The sequence below is a fragment of the Ovis aries genome, chromosome 4 (assembly GCF_016772045.2).
Source record: "Ovis aries strain OAR_USU_Benz2616 breed Rambouillet chromosome 4, ARS-UI_Ramb_v3.0, whole genome shotgun sequence".
NCBI classification, from domain to species: Eukaryota; Metazoa; Chordata; class Mammalia; order Artiodactyla; family Bovidae; genus Ovis; species Ovis aries.
In genome coordinates, this window is record NC_056057.1 from 11105830 (window position 1) to 11122510 (window position 16681).

Below are 16681 nucleotides of genomic sequence, written 5' to 3' on the forward strand. Positions count from 1 at the left end.
TCACACCAAATCCATAGACACCTCAAAACTCACTACTGGACACGTCATTGCACTCCAGAGGAAGAGATCCAGCTCTACACATTGAACACTGACTCAAGCTTCCCTAACCAGGAAACCTTGACAAGCCACTCATCCAACCCCACCCACAGGGAGGAACCTCCACAATAAAGAGGAAAAACAAACTTCCAGCATACAGAAAGGCCACCCCAAACACAGCAACCTAAATAAGATGAAAAGGAAGAGAAATACTCAGCAGGTAAAGGAACATGATAAAAGCCCATCAAACCAAACAAAAGAAGAGGAGATAGGGAGTCTACCTGAAAAAGAATTCAGAATGGTAGTAAAAATGATCCAAAATCTTGAAAACAAAATGGAGTTACAGATAAATAGTCTGGAGACAAGGACTGAGAACATGCGAGAAAAGTTTAACTAGGACCTAGAAGAAATAAATGGAGAAGGCAATGGCAACCCACTCCAGTACTCTTGCCTGGAAAATCCCATGGACGGAGGAGCCTGGAAGGCTGCAGTCCATGGGGTCGCAAAGAGTCAGACATGACTGAGCGACTTCACTTTCACTTCTCACTTTCATGCATTGGAGAAGGAAATGGCAACCCACCCCAGTGTTCTTGCCTGGAGAATCCCAGGGATGGGGGAGCCTGGTGGGCTGCAGTCTACAGGGTTGCACAGAGTCAGACATGACTGATGCAACTTAGCAGCAGCAGAATAAGAAATAAAAAAGAGTCAATCAATAATGAATAACACAGTAACTGAGATCAAAAGTACTCTGGAGGGAACCAACAGTAGAATAACTGAGGCAGAAGATAGGATAAATGAAGTGGAAGACAGAATGGTGGAAATAAATGAAGCAGAGAGGAAAAAAGAAAAAAGAATTAAAAGAAATGAGGACCACCTCAGACACCTCTGGGATAATGTTAAATGCCCCAACGTTCAAACCATAGGAGTCCCAGAAGAAGACGACAAAAAGAAAGGCCATGAGAAAATATTTGAGGAGATAATAGTTGAAAACTTCCCTAAAATGGGAAGGAAATAGCCACCCAAGTCCAAGGATAAACCCAAGGCAAAACACCCCAAGACATATATTAATCAAATTAACAAAGATCAAACACAAAGAACAAATATTAAAAGCAGCAAGGGAAAAACAAAAAATAACTCACAAGGGGATTCCCATAAGGATAACAGCTGATCTTTCAATAGAAACTCTTCAGGCCAGGAGGGAATGTCAAGACATACTTAAAGTAATGAAAGAGAAAAACCTACAACCCAGGTTACTGTACCCAGCAAGGATCTCATTCAAATATGAAGGAGAAATCAAAAGCCTTACAGAAAAGCAAAAGCTCAGAGAATTCAGCACCACCAAACCAGCTCTCCAACAAATACTAAAGGATCTTCTCTAGATAGGAAACACATTAAAAGTTTATAAACACTAACCCAAAACAACAAAGTAAATGGCAACAGGATCATACTTATCAGTAATTACCTTAAACGTAAATGGGTTGAATGCCCCAACCAAAAGACAAAGACTGGCTGAATGGATACAAAACAAGACCCCTATATATGCTGTCTGCAAGAGACCCACCTCAAACCTAGGGACACATACAGACTGAAAGCGAAGGGCTGGAAAAAGATATTTCATGCAAATGGAGACCAAAAGAAAGCAGGAGTAGCAATACTCATATCAGATAAAACAGACTTTGAAATAAAGGCCGTGAAAAGAGACGAAGAAGGACACTACATAATTATCAAACAGTCAATCCAAGAAAAAGATATAACAATTATAAATATATATGTACCCAACATAGGAGCACTGAAATATGTAAGGCAAATGCTAACAAGTATGAAAGGGGAAATTAATAGTAACACAATAATAGTGGGAGACTTTAATATCCCACTCACACCTATGGATAGATCAACTAAACAGAAAATTAGCAAGGAAACACAAATTTTAAATGATACAATGGACTGCTAAGTCACTTTAGTTGTGTCCGACTCTGTGCGACCCCACAGACGGCAGCCCACCAGGCTCCCCCATCCCTGGGATTCTCTAGGCAAGAACACTGGAGTGGGTTGCCATTTCCTTCTCCAATGCATGAAAGTGAAAAGTGAAAGTGAAGTCGCTCAGTCGTGTCTGACTCTTAGCAACCCCATGGACTGCAGCCTACCAGGCTCCTCCATCCATGGGATTTTCCAGGCAAGAGTACTGGGGTGGGGTGCCATTGCCTTCTCCGTACAATGGACTAGTTAGACCTAATTGATTTCTATAGGCCATTTCACCCTAAAACAATGAATTTCACCTTTTTCTCAAGTGCACACGGAACCTCCTCTAGGATAAATCACATCCTAGGCCATAAATCTAGCCTTGGTAAATCAAAAAAAAATTGAAATCATCTCAAGCATCTTTTCTGATCACAAGGCAGTAAGATTAGGTGTCAACTACAGGGGGGAAAAACTATTAAAAATACAAACATATGGAAGCTAAACAAAACACTTCTGAATAACCAACAAATCACAGAAGAAATAAAAAAAGAAATCAAAATATGCATAGAAATGAATGAAAATGAAAACACAACAACCCAAAACCTATGGGATTCAGTAAAAGCAGTGCTAAGGGGAATGTTCATTGCAATACAAGCGTACCTCAAGAAATAGGAGAAAAATCAAATAAATAACTCTACACCTAAAGCAACTAGATAAAGAGGAAATGAAGCACCCCAGGGTTAATAGAAGGAAAGAAATCATGAAAATTAGGGCAGAAATAAATGCAAAAGAAACAAAGCAGACCACAGCCAAAATCAACAAAGCTAAAAGCTGGTTCTTTGAGAAGATAAATAAAGTAGACAAACCATTAGCTAGACTCTTCAAGAAAAAAAGGGAGAAGAATCAAATCAACAAAATTAGAAATGAAAGTGGAGAAATCACAACAGACAACACAGAAATGCAAAAGATCATAAGACACTACTATCAGCAACTATATGCAAATAAAATGGACAACTTGGAAGAAATGGACAAATTCGTAGAAAAGTATAACTTTCCAAAACTGAACCAGGAAGAAATAGAAAATCTTAACAGACCTATCACAAGCACAGAAATTGAAACTGTAATCAGAAATCCTCCAACAAACAAAAGCCCAGGACCAGATGGCTTCACAGCTGAATTCTACCAAAAATTTAGAGAAGAGCTAACACCTGTCCTACTCAAATTCTTCCAGAAAATTGCAGAGGAAGGTAAACTTCCAAACTCATGCTATGAGGCCACCATCACCCTAAGAGCAAAACCAGACAAAGATGCCACAAAAAAAGAAAACTACAGGCCAATATCACTGATGAACATAGATGTAAAAATCCTTAACAAAATTCTAGTGAACAGAATCCAACAACATAGTAAAAAGATCATACATACCAAGTGGGCTTTATCCTAGGGATGCAAGGATTCTTCAGTATTCTCAAATCAATCAATGTGATACACCACATTAACAAATTGGAAGATAAAAACCATATAATTATCTCAATAGATGCAGAGAAAGCCTCTGACAAAATTCAACATCCATTTATGGACGTTTTCCTCCAGAAAGCAGGCATAGAAGGAACATACCTCAACATAATAGAAGCCATATATGATAAACCCACAGCAAACATTATCCTCAACAGTGAAAAATTGAAAGCATTTCCCCTAAAGTCAGGAACAAGACAAGGATGCCCACTTTCACCACTACTATTCCACATAGTTCTGGAAGTTTTAGCCACAGCAATCAGAGCAGAAAAAGAAATAAAGGAATCCAGATTGGAAAAGAAGAAGTAAAGCTCTCACTGTCTGCAGATGACATGATGCTCTACACAGAAAACCCTAAAGACTCCACCAGAAAATTACTAAAGCTAATCAATGAATACAGTAAAGTTGAAGGTTATAAAATTAACACAGAGAAATCCCTTGCATTCCTATACACTAACAATAAGAAAACAAAGAAAAATTATGGAAACAATTCCATTCACCAGTGCAATGAAAAGAATAAAATATTTAGAAATAAGTCTACCTAAAGCAACAAAAGACCTATACATAGAAAACTGTAAAACACTGAAGAAAGAAATCAAAGATGACACAAATAAATGGAGAAATATACCATGTTCATGGATCAGAAGAATCCATATAGTGAAAATGAGTATACTACCCAAAGCAATCTATAGATTCAATGCAATCCCTATCAAGCTACCAATGGTATTTTTCACAGAACTAGAACAAATGATTTCACAATTTGTATGGAAATACAAAAAACCATGAATATCCAAAGCAGTCTTGAGAAACAAGAATGGAACTGGAGGAATCAACTTGCCTGACTTCAGGCTCTACTACAAAGCCACAGTCATCAAGACAGTATGGTACTGGCACAAAGACAGACATATAGATCAATGGAACAAAACAGAAATTCCAGAGATAAATCCACACACCTATGGACAGCTTATCTTTGACAAAGGAGGCAAGAATATACAATGGAGAAAAGACAATCTCTTTAACAAATGGTGCTGAGAAAACCGGTCAACCACTTGTAAAAGAATGAAACTAGAACACTTTCTAACACCATACACAGAAATAAACTCAAAGTGGATTAAAGATCTAAATGTAAGACCAGAAACTATAAAACTCCTAGAGGAAGACATAGGCAAAATACTTTTTGACGTAAATCATGGCAGGACCCTCTATGATCCATCTCCCAGAATCCTGCAAAATAAAAGCAAAAATAAACAAATGGGACCTAATTAAACTTAAAAGCTTTTGCACAATGAAGGAAACTATAAGCAAGGTGAAAAGACAGCCTTCAGAATGGGAGAAAATAGCAAATGAAGCAGCTGACAAAGAATTAATCTCAAAAATATACAAGCAACTCCTATAACTCAATTCCAGAAAAATAAAAGACCCAATCAAAAAATGGGCCAAAGATCTAAACAGACATTTCTCCAAAGAAGGTATACATATGGCTAACAAACACATGAAAAGATGCTCAACATCACTCATTATCAGAGAAATGCAAATCAAAACCACAATGAGGTACCATCTCATGCCACTCAGAATGGCTGCTAGCAAAAGTCTATAAATAATAAATGCTGGAGAGGGTGCACAGAAAAAGGAATCCTCTTACACTGTTGGTGGGAATGCAAACTAGTACAGCTACTATGGAGAACAGTGTGGAGATTCCTTAAAAAATTGGAAATAGAATTGCCATACAACCCAGCAATCACACCTGACCCGGTGCGGTGGGCATACACACTGAGGAAACCAGAATTAAAAGAGACACGTGTACCCTAACATTCATCACAGCACTGTTTACAATAGCCAGGACATGGAAGCAACCTAGAGGTCCATTGGCAGATGACTGGATGAGAAAGCTGTGGTACATATACACAATGGAATATTACTCAGCTATTAAAAAGAATGCATTTGATGCTGGAGAGGGTGTGGAGAAAAGGGAACCCTCCTACACTGTTGGTGGGAATGCAAACTAGTACAGCCACTATGGAGAACAGTGTGGAGATTCCTTAAAAATTGCAAATAGAACTACCTTATGACCCAGCAATCCCACTTCTGGGCATACACACCGAGGAAACCAGAATTGAAAGAGACACATGTACCCCAATGTTCATCGCAGCACTGTTTATAATAGCCAGGACATGGAAAAAACCTAGATGTCCATCAGCAGATGAATGGATAAGAAAGCTGTGGTACATATACACAATGGAGTATTACTCAGCCGTTAAAAAGAATTCATTTGAATCAGTTCTGATGAGATGGATGAAACTGGAGCTGATTATACAGAGTGAAGTAAGCCAGAAAGAAAAACACCAATACAGTATACTAACACATATATATGGAATTTAGGAAGATGGCAATGACGACCCTGTATGCAAGACAGGGAAAGAGACACAGATGTGTATAATGGACTTTTGGACTCAGAGGGAGAGGGAGAGGGTGGGATGATTTGGGAGAATGACATTCTAACATGTATACTATCATGTGAATTGAATCGCCAGTCTATGTCTGACGCAGGATGCAGCATGCTTGGGGCTGGTGCATGGGGATGACCCAGAGAGATGTTCTGGGGAGGGAGGTGGGAGGGGGGTTCATGTTTGGGAATGCATGTAAGAATTAAAGATTTTAAAATTAAAAAAAAATAATAATAACAAAAAAAATAAAAAGAATGCATTTGAATCAGTTCTAATGAGGTAGATGAAACTGGAGCCTATTATACAGAGTGAAGTAAGTCATAAAGAGAAACACTAATACAGTATATTAATGCATATATATGGAATTTAGAAAGATGGAAACGATGACCCTATATGTGAGACAGTGAAAGAGACATAGATGTATCAAATCAACAGGTTGTATGTACATTTTAACTTGCCCAAGTTCAGTTCAGTTTAGTTGCTCAGTGGTGTCCGACTCTTTGCAACCCCATGCATCACAGCACACCGGGCCTCCCTGTCCATCACCAACTCCCAGAGTTTACCCAAACTCATGTCCATCGAGTCAGTGATGCCATCCAGCCATCTCATCTTCTGTCCTCCCCTTCTCCTCCTGCCCCCAATCTCTCCCAGCATCAGAGTCTTTTCCAGTGAGTCAACTCTTCTCATTAGGTGGCCAAAATATTGGAGTTTCAGCTTCAGCATCAGTCCTTCTAATGAACACCCAGGACTGACCTCCTTTAGGATGGACTGGCTGGATCTCCTTGCAGTCCAAGGGACTCTCAAGAGTCTTCTCCAACACCACAGTTAAAAAGCACCAATTCTTCGGCACTCAGCTTTCTTCACAGTCCAACTCTCACATCAAAAACTATAGCCTTGACTAGATGGACCTTTGTTGGCAAAGTAATGTCTCTGCTTTTGAATATGCTGTATAGGTTAGTCATAACTATCCTTCCAAGGAGTAAGCATTCATGGATACAATCACCATCTGCAGTGATTTTGGAGCCCCAAAAAATAAAGTCTAACACTGTTTCCACTGTTTCCCCATCTATTTCCCATGAAGTGATGGGACCAGATGCCATGATCTTCGTTTTCTGAATGTTGAGCTTTAAGCCAACTTTTTCACTCTGTTCTTTCACTTTCATCAAGAGGCTTTTTAGCTCCTCTTCACTTTCTGCCATAAGGGTGGTGTCATCTGCATATCTGAGGTTATTGATATTTCTCCTGGCAATCTTGATTCCAGCTTGTCCTTTTTCCAGCCCGGGGTTTCTCATGATGTACTCTGCATAGCAGTTAAATAAGCAGGGTGACAATATACAGCCTTGACATACTCCTTTTCCTATTTGGAACCACTCTGTTGTTCCATGTCCAGTTCTAACTGTTGCTTCCTGACCTGCATATAAGTTTCTCAAGAGGCATGTCATGTGGTCTCATCTCCTTCAGAATTTTCCACAGTGATCAATGCAAAGAAATAGAGGGAAACAATAGAATGGAAAAGACTAGAGATCTCTTCAAGAAAATTAGAGATACAAAGGGAACATTTCATGCAAAGATGGGCACAATAAAGAACAGAAATGCTCAGGACCTAACAGAAGCAGAAGATATTAAGAAGAGGTGGCAAGAATACACAGAAAAACTGTACAAAAAAGATCTTCATGACCCAGGTAATCATGATGGTGTGATCACTCATCTAGAGCCAGACATTCTGGAATGTGAAGTCAAGTCGGCCTTAGAAAGCATCACCACGAACAAAGCTAGTGGAGGTGATGGAATTCTAGTTGAGCTATTTCAAATCCTGAAAGATGATGCTGTGAAAGTTCTGCACTCAATATGCCAGCAAATTTGGGAAACTCAGCAGTGCCCACAGGACTGGAAAAGGTCCATTTTCATTCCAATCCCAAAGAAAGGCAATGCCAAAGAATGCTCAAACTACTGCACAATTGCACTCATCTCACACACTAGTAAAGTAATGCTCAAAATTCTCCAAGCCAGGCTTCAGCAATATATGAACCATGAACTTCCTGATGTTCAAGCTGGTTTTAGAAAAGGCAGTGGAACCAGAGATCAAATTGCCAACATCCACTGGATCATCGAAAAAGCAAGACAGTTCCAGAAAAACATCTATTTTTGCTTTATTTATTATGCCAACGCCTTTGACTGTGTGGATCACAGTAAACTTGCCCAAAGTTATATGTAAATTATATCTCAAAAAATAAATGAAAAGTAAAGTAAGTATTAATAGAAAAAGACTCTAGCAATCTGATAACCCAAAGTGTTACCTGCTCAGTCGTCTTCGACTCCTTGCCACTCCATCCACTAGAGCTGGGCTTCCCTGCTAGCTCATCTGGTAAAGAATAAGCCTGCAATGCAGGAGATCCCAGTTTGATTCCTGGATTGGGAAGATCCCAGTTTGATTCCTGGATTGAGAAGGGAAAGGATACCCACTCCAGTATTCTTGAGCTTACCTGGTGGCTCAGATGGTAAAGAATATGACTACACTGTGCGAGACTCAGGTTCAATCTCTAGGTTGGGAAGATCCCTGGGAGGAGTCCATGGCGATGCACTCCAGTATTCTTGCTTGGAGAATCCCCATGGACAGAGGAGCCTGGCAGGCTACAGTCCATGGAGTCTCAAAGAGTCGGACATGACTGAGCCACTAAGCAACACAACACAGAGGACTATAGCTTGCCAGGCTTCTGTCTGTGGAATTCTCCAGGCAGGAATACTGGAGGGGGTTGCTATGCCCTTCTCCAAGGGCATATTCTTTACTATCTCAGCCACTAGGTAAGTCTCAAACCTGAAGGTAAGAGTTAGATTCCAAGAACATGAATAGAAAAGAGGAAATCTTGGACTGATTCTGAAATTCAGAAATATAGTTTTGGTAAAGGACTTTTAAAAATATGATGCATAGTGAAGTTTTAAAATATCAGAGAGGTGCATTTTCCTGCCCACTTTCAAAATAATCTATGGTAGGAATTTCCCTGGCAGTCCAGTAGTTAAGACTTCGCCTTCCAATGCAAGGGGTATGGGTTTGATTCCTGCTCGGGGAGCTAAGATGGTAGGCCTAGCAGCCAAAAACTAGAACATAAACAACAGAAGCAATATTGTCACAAATTCAGGGAAGACTTTAATTTCAAACAAACAAAAACAAACCCCCAAAAGTTCTATGGTAGTTTACAAGGTGTACTATGGTATAAAACAGTACTGCTGCTACTGCTGCTAAATAGCTTCAGTCGTGTCTGACTCTGTGCGACCCCATAGATGGCAGCCTACCAGGCTCCTCCGTCCCTGGGATTCTCCAGGCAAGAATACTGGAGTGGGTTGCCATTTCCTTCTCCAATGAATGAAAGTGAAAAGGGAAAGTGAAGTCACTCAGTCGTGCCCAGCTCTCAGGGACTCCATGGACTGTGGCCCACCAGGCTCCTCCGTCCATGGGATTTTCCAGGCAAGAGTACTGGAGTGGGGTGCCATTGCCTTCTCTGATAAAACAGTACAGTTAACATTAAAACAGAACCTGGGCTACCCAATAGAAACTGAGGAAAGGATATTACTAGGAATTTGGGATGAGTTGCTTACGTCATCTGGGAAATGGATTTGCCTTTACTTTTCTTGGAAATCAAGGGATAAAAGAAACATGTCTATTTTTTTTTTAAATAGTTTCTTTCCTTCCCTTCTCTTGCCAAAACAGAACATATAAAGCTGTCTTATAGATGAAATTATTATAGACTACACAATTCATTGCTAATGTAAATGTTTTCAATGGTGAGCTTCTTTTTAATTAATTTTTAAGGTCATTATACCATCACAAGAATCTTCACTTTTGGTTTTGAAGAAATGTATATATATATTTAAGGAGATGATATTGTTAAAAAATAAAATTAAAATCTGTCATATATTTTGATGAGCTCTTCCTATCAAGCTCCAAAGGTCACCATAAGGTTTGACTGGACAGGATGTACATGAAAGTACTCCTCAACACTACTGGACAACACAAGCTACAGCTTCATTTATCCACCTATACCAGGAGTGTTAGTTTCAGTTGATATGTGCTCCCTGTTGTGATATGCACTTCCATGTTACATGGCTAGTCTTAGTTGAAGGACTAACTTTATACTCTGCTGCTGCTGAGTCGCTTCAGTCGTGTCCGACTCTGTGCGACCCCATAGACGGCAGCCCACCAGGCTCCCCCGTCCTTGGGATTCTCCAGGCAAGAACACTGGAGTGGGTTGCCATTTCCTTCTCCAATGCATGAAAGTGAAAAGTGAAAATGAAGTCGCTCGGTCGTGTCCAACTCTTCATGACCCCATGGACTGCAGCCTACCAGGCTCCTCCATCCATGGGATTTTCCAGGCAACTTTATACTCTAGTAAGTAGTGTATAGCAGTATAGTGAAGAACCAAGGTCTTACTGGTTCTTCAAAAAGCAGAGAATGGGAGTGAAAAAGTCTAGAGAGACAGTTAAGGGGAGGTCACGGCAGGCTGTGGCAAAGACTGACTATTACTTTGAGTAATATGGAAAGCCATTGGAGGGGTTGGGGTAGAGAAGTGACATCATCCTGATTATTGGGTTAAGAACAGATTGTAGGAGACAAGGGCAGAGCAGGAAGATCAGATTGAGTATTCAGTAGTTAAAAGGGATTATGTACCTTGGACCAGGCTGATAATGGTGGAGCTGGAGGGAGGTCACAGAATCATGGATATCTTTGAAATTTAGATGTGACAGGATTTGGTGATGAATTGGACATCTGAAAGAAAGAGAGGAAGGAGTCAAGAGTATAAGGTTTTAGATTTGGAACAACCAAAATAACAGCAGCTGTTAACTGAGGTGAGTGATCATACTTTAAAAGTTTCATTCATTTATCTATTTTAGTTGCTCAGTCATGTCTGACTCTTTGTGACCCCCATGGACTGCAGCACACCAGGCTTCCCTGTCCATCACCAACTCCCAGAGCTTACTCAAACTCATGTCCATCGAGTCGGTGATGCCACCCAACCATCTCATCCTCTGTTGTCCCTTTCTCCTCCCGCCTTCAATCTTTCCTAGCATCAGGGTCTTTCCATATGAGTTAGTTCTTTGTATCAGGTGACCAAAGTATTGGAGCTTCAGCTTCAGCATCAGTCTTTCCAATGAATTTTCAGGACTGATTTCCTTTAGTTGGAAAGGAACTAAAGGAAAGGAACCAGTTGGACTGGTTGGATCTCCTTGCAGTCCAAAGGACTCTCAAGAGTCTTCTCCAACAGCACAGTTCAAAAGCATTAATTCTTTGGCGCTCAGCTTTCTTTATAGTCCAACTCTCACATCCATACATGAGTACTGAAAACCCATAGCTTTGACTAGATGGACCTTTGTTGGCGAAGTAATGTCTTTGCTTTTGAATATGCTATCTAGGTTGGTCATAACTTTTCTTCCGAGGAGCAACTGTCTTTTAATTTCATGGCTGCTGTCACCATCTGCAGTGATTTTAGAGCCCACAAAAATAAAGTCTGACACTGTTTCCATTGTTTCCCCATCTATTTGCCACGAAGTGATGGGACCAGATACCATGATCTTAGTTTCTGAATGTTGAGTTTTAAGCCAACTTTTTCACTCTCCTCTTTCACTTTCATCAAGAAGCTCTCTAGTTCTTCACTTTCTGCCATAAGGATGGTGTCATCTGCATATCTGAGGTGATTGACATTTCTCCCGGCAATCTTGATTCCAGCTTGTGCTTCTTTCAGCCTAGCATTTCTCATGATGTACTCTGCATATAAGTTAAATAAGCAGGGTGACAATATACAGCCTTGACGTACTCCTTTTCCTATTTGGAAGCAGTCTGTTGTTCCATGTCCAGTTCTAACTGTTTCTTCCTGATCTGCATACAGATATCTCAAGAGGCAGGTCAGGTGGTCTGTTATTCCCATCTCTTTCAGAATTTTCCACAGTTTGTTGTGATCCACACAGTCAAAGGCTTTGCTGTAGATCCACATAGTCAAAAGCTGTGGCATATTCTCCTTTAAAAGTTTTCAGTGTTTTAATTCTTTTTAAAAGTTAAATTGGAGGATAATCGCTTTACAAGGTTGTGTTGGTTTCTGCCGTTCAGCAACATGAACAACCATAAGTATACATATATCCATCCCTCCTGAACTTCCCTCCTGGCCCACCCCCATCCCACCTTCTAGGTCATCACAGAGCACCAAACTGAGCTTCCTGTGCTATACAACAACTTCCCATTAGCTATCTATTTTACACAGGTCAGTGTATGTATTTCAATGCAACTCAATCGCTGGTTTAATTTAATCTTTAATACTTACTATTACTTGTTACAAGTATCTATGCTCTAAGTATTCCATATTGACTGTATTCTCAGTGTCTAGCTCAGAGAAGCATTTAATAGATATATGGCCACTACATAAATAGTATGACTTTATGTTATCTTTAAAATGGAATCTAAGTTTCTCTCTATTGTTAAGAATGATTTGTGAATATTTTAAATCTTAAAGTTATATAATTTCTCACATTATATGAAAGGTATTGGGAAAATACAATTCAGGAACTCAAGGATTCTATTATGTGAGGAAAACTAATGGCAGAGGCCAGTACTGAATGTTCCTTCTACCCTGGTCTGGACACCAGTCATGACCAAGGTCCTGCTAATGTTTCAGACGGAAAAGGCCCTAAAAATTCTGACCAAGTCAGCCCAAGACTAACTACATGAATGCTCCAGGGGTTGGAACTATTACAGCATGTCTGGGGACAGATAAGAGCAGGTAATGGCTTTACGACTTCTGGACCCAGAGTGAATCAAAAGGACAAGTGAAGTGACTACATCATTTGACTGACCATCCCAGGTAAGGTTTGGAATAGTTCTTCCCTTTTCTTATGGAACGAAGGAGATTTAGGGTTTGGTTGGTTTTCTCAGGTCTGTGGAACTGGTATCTTCTGAGGGAGACTAAGTACTGGAGGGGAAATGGTATTTTCCCGGATGCCTTTTTAGCATCTTGTATCTGACATCTCTGAAACCATGGAAATCAGAAGGAATATGGAATTTAAAGGAAAATAGAAAGGTTCTAACTTTACCACTTAGATTCGAGCTTTCTGTGTACCATTCCACTCAGAAATGGCTTATTGAACACCTGCTCTATGTTGGGGGCTGTGACTAACAAGTTTGTTATTGTTATGTTAAGTACAGTGTATTTTTTCAATTTAGTGTATTTTTGCATTTAGAAATTTAAAATTAGAAAATAATTCTTAATTATGGCTACTATCAAGACTTCAAAGCAGCCAACATCAACAATAGAACTTTGGTAGAATTTAACTTCAGATAAAATTTTCACAATGATGTAAAACTGTCTACTGAAATAGGATACTAAAACATAATCAATATACCGGAAGACAAGTTTTGCCCCTAAATATGACAAGCCAATGGATCTTCTTTATAGCAAAATATCTTATGCACTGCTTCTAAAAAACACTGTAAAAATAGAAAAAGATAAAAGAATTAAGTTATTCAAATAAGAAATATAAGTGGCTGATAAAAAAGAAAAACTTGAATGTTATTAGTAAAAAAAAAGTTTGCAACTACCAACGATGTCAAAATACACAATTTTTCCTGTTAACTTTTTATGAATTGGGTTTTGAAGACTGTGTTAAGAGTTCTATCCATCCATCTATCAGATGGGTTGAATGAAAATTAATCAAGTGGACAAGAGGGTAAGAGTCTGAGAGAAGGGCACTCTAAAGATGTGAAGTTGTACTCTTGTGCTCAGAATTGTGAAAAGTTCAGCACTGCTAGAGATGATTATGCAAGAGGGAGAAGAGTGAGGAGTGAGGCAAGAAAAGTAGGAAGGTCAGGATTATGGAGGATACTGAGTAGGGAACGGCAAAGACCTCTGTATCCTGAGGATGATCAGGATCCAGTAAGGACTTTCTACAGGGAAAATTCTAATTGAATTCGAGTTTTAGGAAAATCACTTTGACCCTGCAGGTAGGGTGAGGCTGAAGACAGGCACTCAAGCACGACAGGTGGCCCAGTGAGATGGGGAAGCCTGAACCTAGCCAAGAAAGAAAGGCTGAGAGGAGAGCAACAAGCACTTTCTGTGGCACCCTTCCCTGAGTCTAAGGGTTTAACCTATGAGCTACAGTTACACTCAAAGGAAAATACCAGCAAGGACACACTTGGCTTCTTTTCCATTTTAGCATAGCTTCCCCTTCAAAGTTAAGATGCCCCCCTGTTTGTTTTCACTGATGTAACTCTGGGGGTCAGGGGTGGAGAGGCTGTTAGCCAAGAGCTGGGCGTAGCTGTGGTCAGTAAATTTGTGGGCTGCCTTCTGCGTGTCCTCACACTGGCTGGAGGGTTCTGATAATGCAAGGATTTGGGCCCAAGCTATAGGGAACTCCTATCTCAAGGCTCCTGCCCACACCCTAGGGGGGTTTCCTGGAAGCCTGAGCTCTACTGTTATATGCTAATCAGCTCTACCCAAAATGGCAACCAGGGAGAGACCCAAGCTCTGAGAAGAAGAGAACCCAACAAGTCTCAGGAAAGATGGAGAGGGTCTTCAAATTCTCATCTGGAATTTATTTTTTGCCTTTCCAGGAACATAATATATCTGGTTACTGCTCTTCTAATTCATGAGGGCAACAAATGTCGTTTATAGTTAACCCTCCTCCAGCAACCCCCACTTTTTTTTAAGAAAAAGAGCAGAGAATTTCACAACTTGACTAGGATATATACAATTTCACTTTTAAATTATAAATTCATGTTATGGTTTAGGGAAAACTGATATGACTTAATATTTTAATATTACAGAGAATAGTAGTTCTAATTATAGTTAGGTTGGTGGATCTAAATGGGCAAATGATATAAATAAATCATTGAAGTGCTTTATGTTAGGTTTTAGTTGAGCTACTTGGAGCTAGTAAAATAGCACAGTCATTCAGTAAAAACTTAGAGGTAAATGGGCTTCCCTGGTGGCTCAGCAGTAAAGAATCCACCTGCAATGTAGGAGACAGCTTCGATCCCTGGTCAGGAAGATCTCCTGAGGAAGGAAATGGCAACCCACTCTAGTATTTTTGCCTGGGAAATCTCATGGACAGAGGAGCATGGCAGGCTACACACACTGGGTGGCAAGGAGTTGAATACAACCTAGCAACTAAACAACAAAAGTCAAAACTGTAATAAAATAAAAACAATTCTTTGCTGGGTGGTTGGGAATGAATAGGAAAACCCATAGATGTCGCTTCAGAGGTGAAGATGTACAAAGCTCAAATCTTAAGGGAAAAGTATGTATTCTCTAGAATACATAGCTTCTTTTCTAGATAAAGAATCTGAAACCCAAAGCAATTAACTGACCTGGCAAAGACACATAGCTAGTTAGTGCAGAGCCTGGAAGAAAACTAACCTCCCTTGACTCAAAGTTCATTTTCCCCCCACTATCCCATGTTATTCCACGATTAACTACAAAATTGGAGATTTCACTGACTATAGTATCACACACAGAGAAGGACACCAGAATAGGATGAGTGGTAAGATTATACAAGAAAATAACACACAACAGAGTTGCAAAACAAAAATAGTAAGTCCAAATAATCTTTCCAGGTTGTAACAAACAACAGCCATGTCTCCAAGCATGGAGAGAGAAGAGGGGCTGTCATTGGCTAAAAGATGCTGTGGGCGCTCCTTTGGCATTTAATTCAGGAAACTGTGTAAGAATCTCACTTTCAGAAAAACCTTTCAGTGATGTTTTTCACAGAGACACACACAAATGGCAAAGGATGAAAAGGTCCAATTAAGGAGCTTATTCGATAGGAGACACATTGTAAAATAATTATATTGCCCTTCTAATTGCCAGCGAAGAGGGTGGAGACCTGTTGAAAGTGTACAATAGACACCGGCACTAAAAGGAATCCAGATAACAGCTAACAGAACTGGTTATAAAAAGATTAGAAGCACTTGAAGCTGACCAAACAGAAGGTGCAGATAACACACATCTGCAGGTTTGCAAGGCCTGAGTGGGAGAACCGGTGAACCTTAGAACTGCAGCCTACACGGCGGGAAGTGGAAGGCTGAGCAAGAGTCTGACTTGCTCAGGTGTCAACTGTCTAAGATATTTTGGTAAAACAATTTTCTAAACAAAGTTGGTTTGAAGAACTGGTCCTCAGTTTTGGACAGTCTTCTGAAACTGAGTCACAAGATTTTTGTGATAAGTGTGAGAAAGAGCACTCCAGGGACCTATGTATGATTCATAAGGCTTAAGTAGTGTTCTAACCCAAGCAGAAAATAAAAACCCAGATATCGAGCACATCCTATAACCAGATACTCTGCCACACTTAATTCTAAGACCCTACCATTTTAGGTCATCTTATCCCTATTGTATGGATCACAAATGGGGCTGGTTAATTTGGAGAAGGCCGCTCCAACTGAGGGCAGGAGGAGAACGGGCAACAGAGTATGAGATGTGGTTGGATGGCATCATTGACTCAATGGACATGAGTTTGAGCAGACTGCAGGAGATAGTGAAGGACAGGGAAGCCTGGCATGCTGCGGTCCACGGGCTTGCGGACACAACACAGCAACTGAACAACTTTGACACTAAGAAACAAGTGCCAAAGCAGGAATCACTTCTGACTGTGCCAGATGCCTGCCCATTTTTCATGCCCCACAAAGCAGGTCGATGGGAAGAGTTACGACTTCTCATTTTCTTCTCTGTCAAGGCTGGACCTAAGGAACTGAAGAA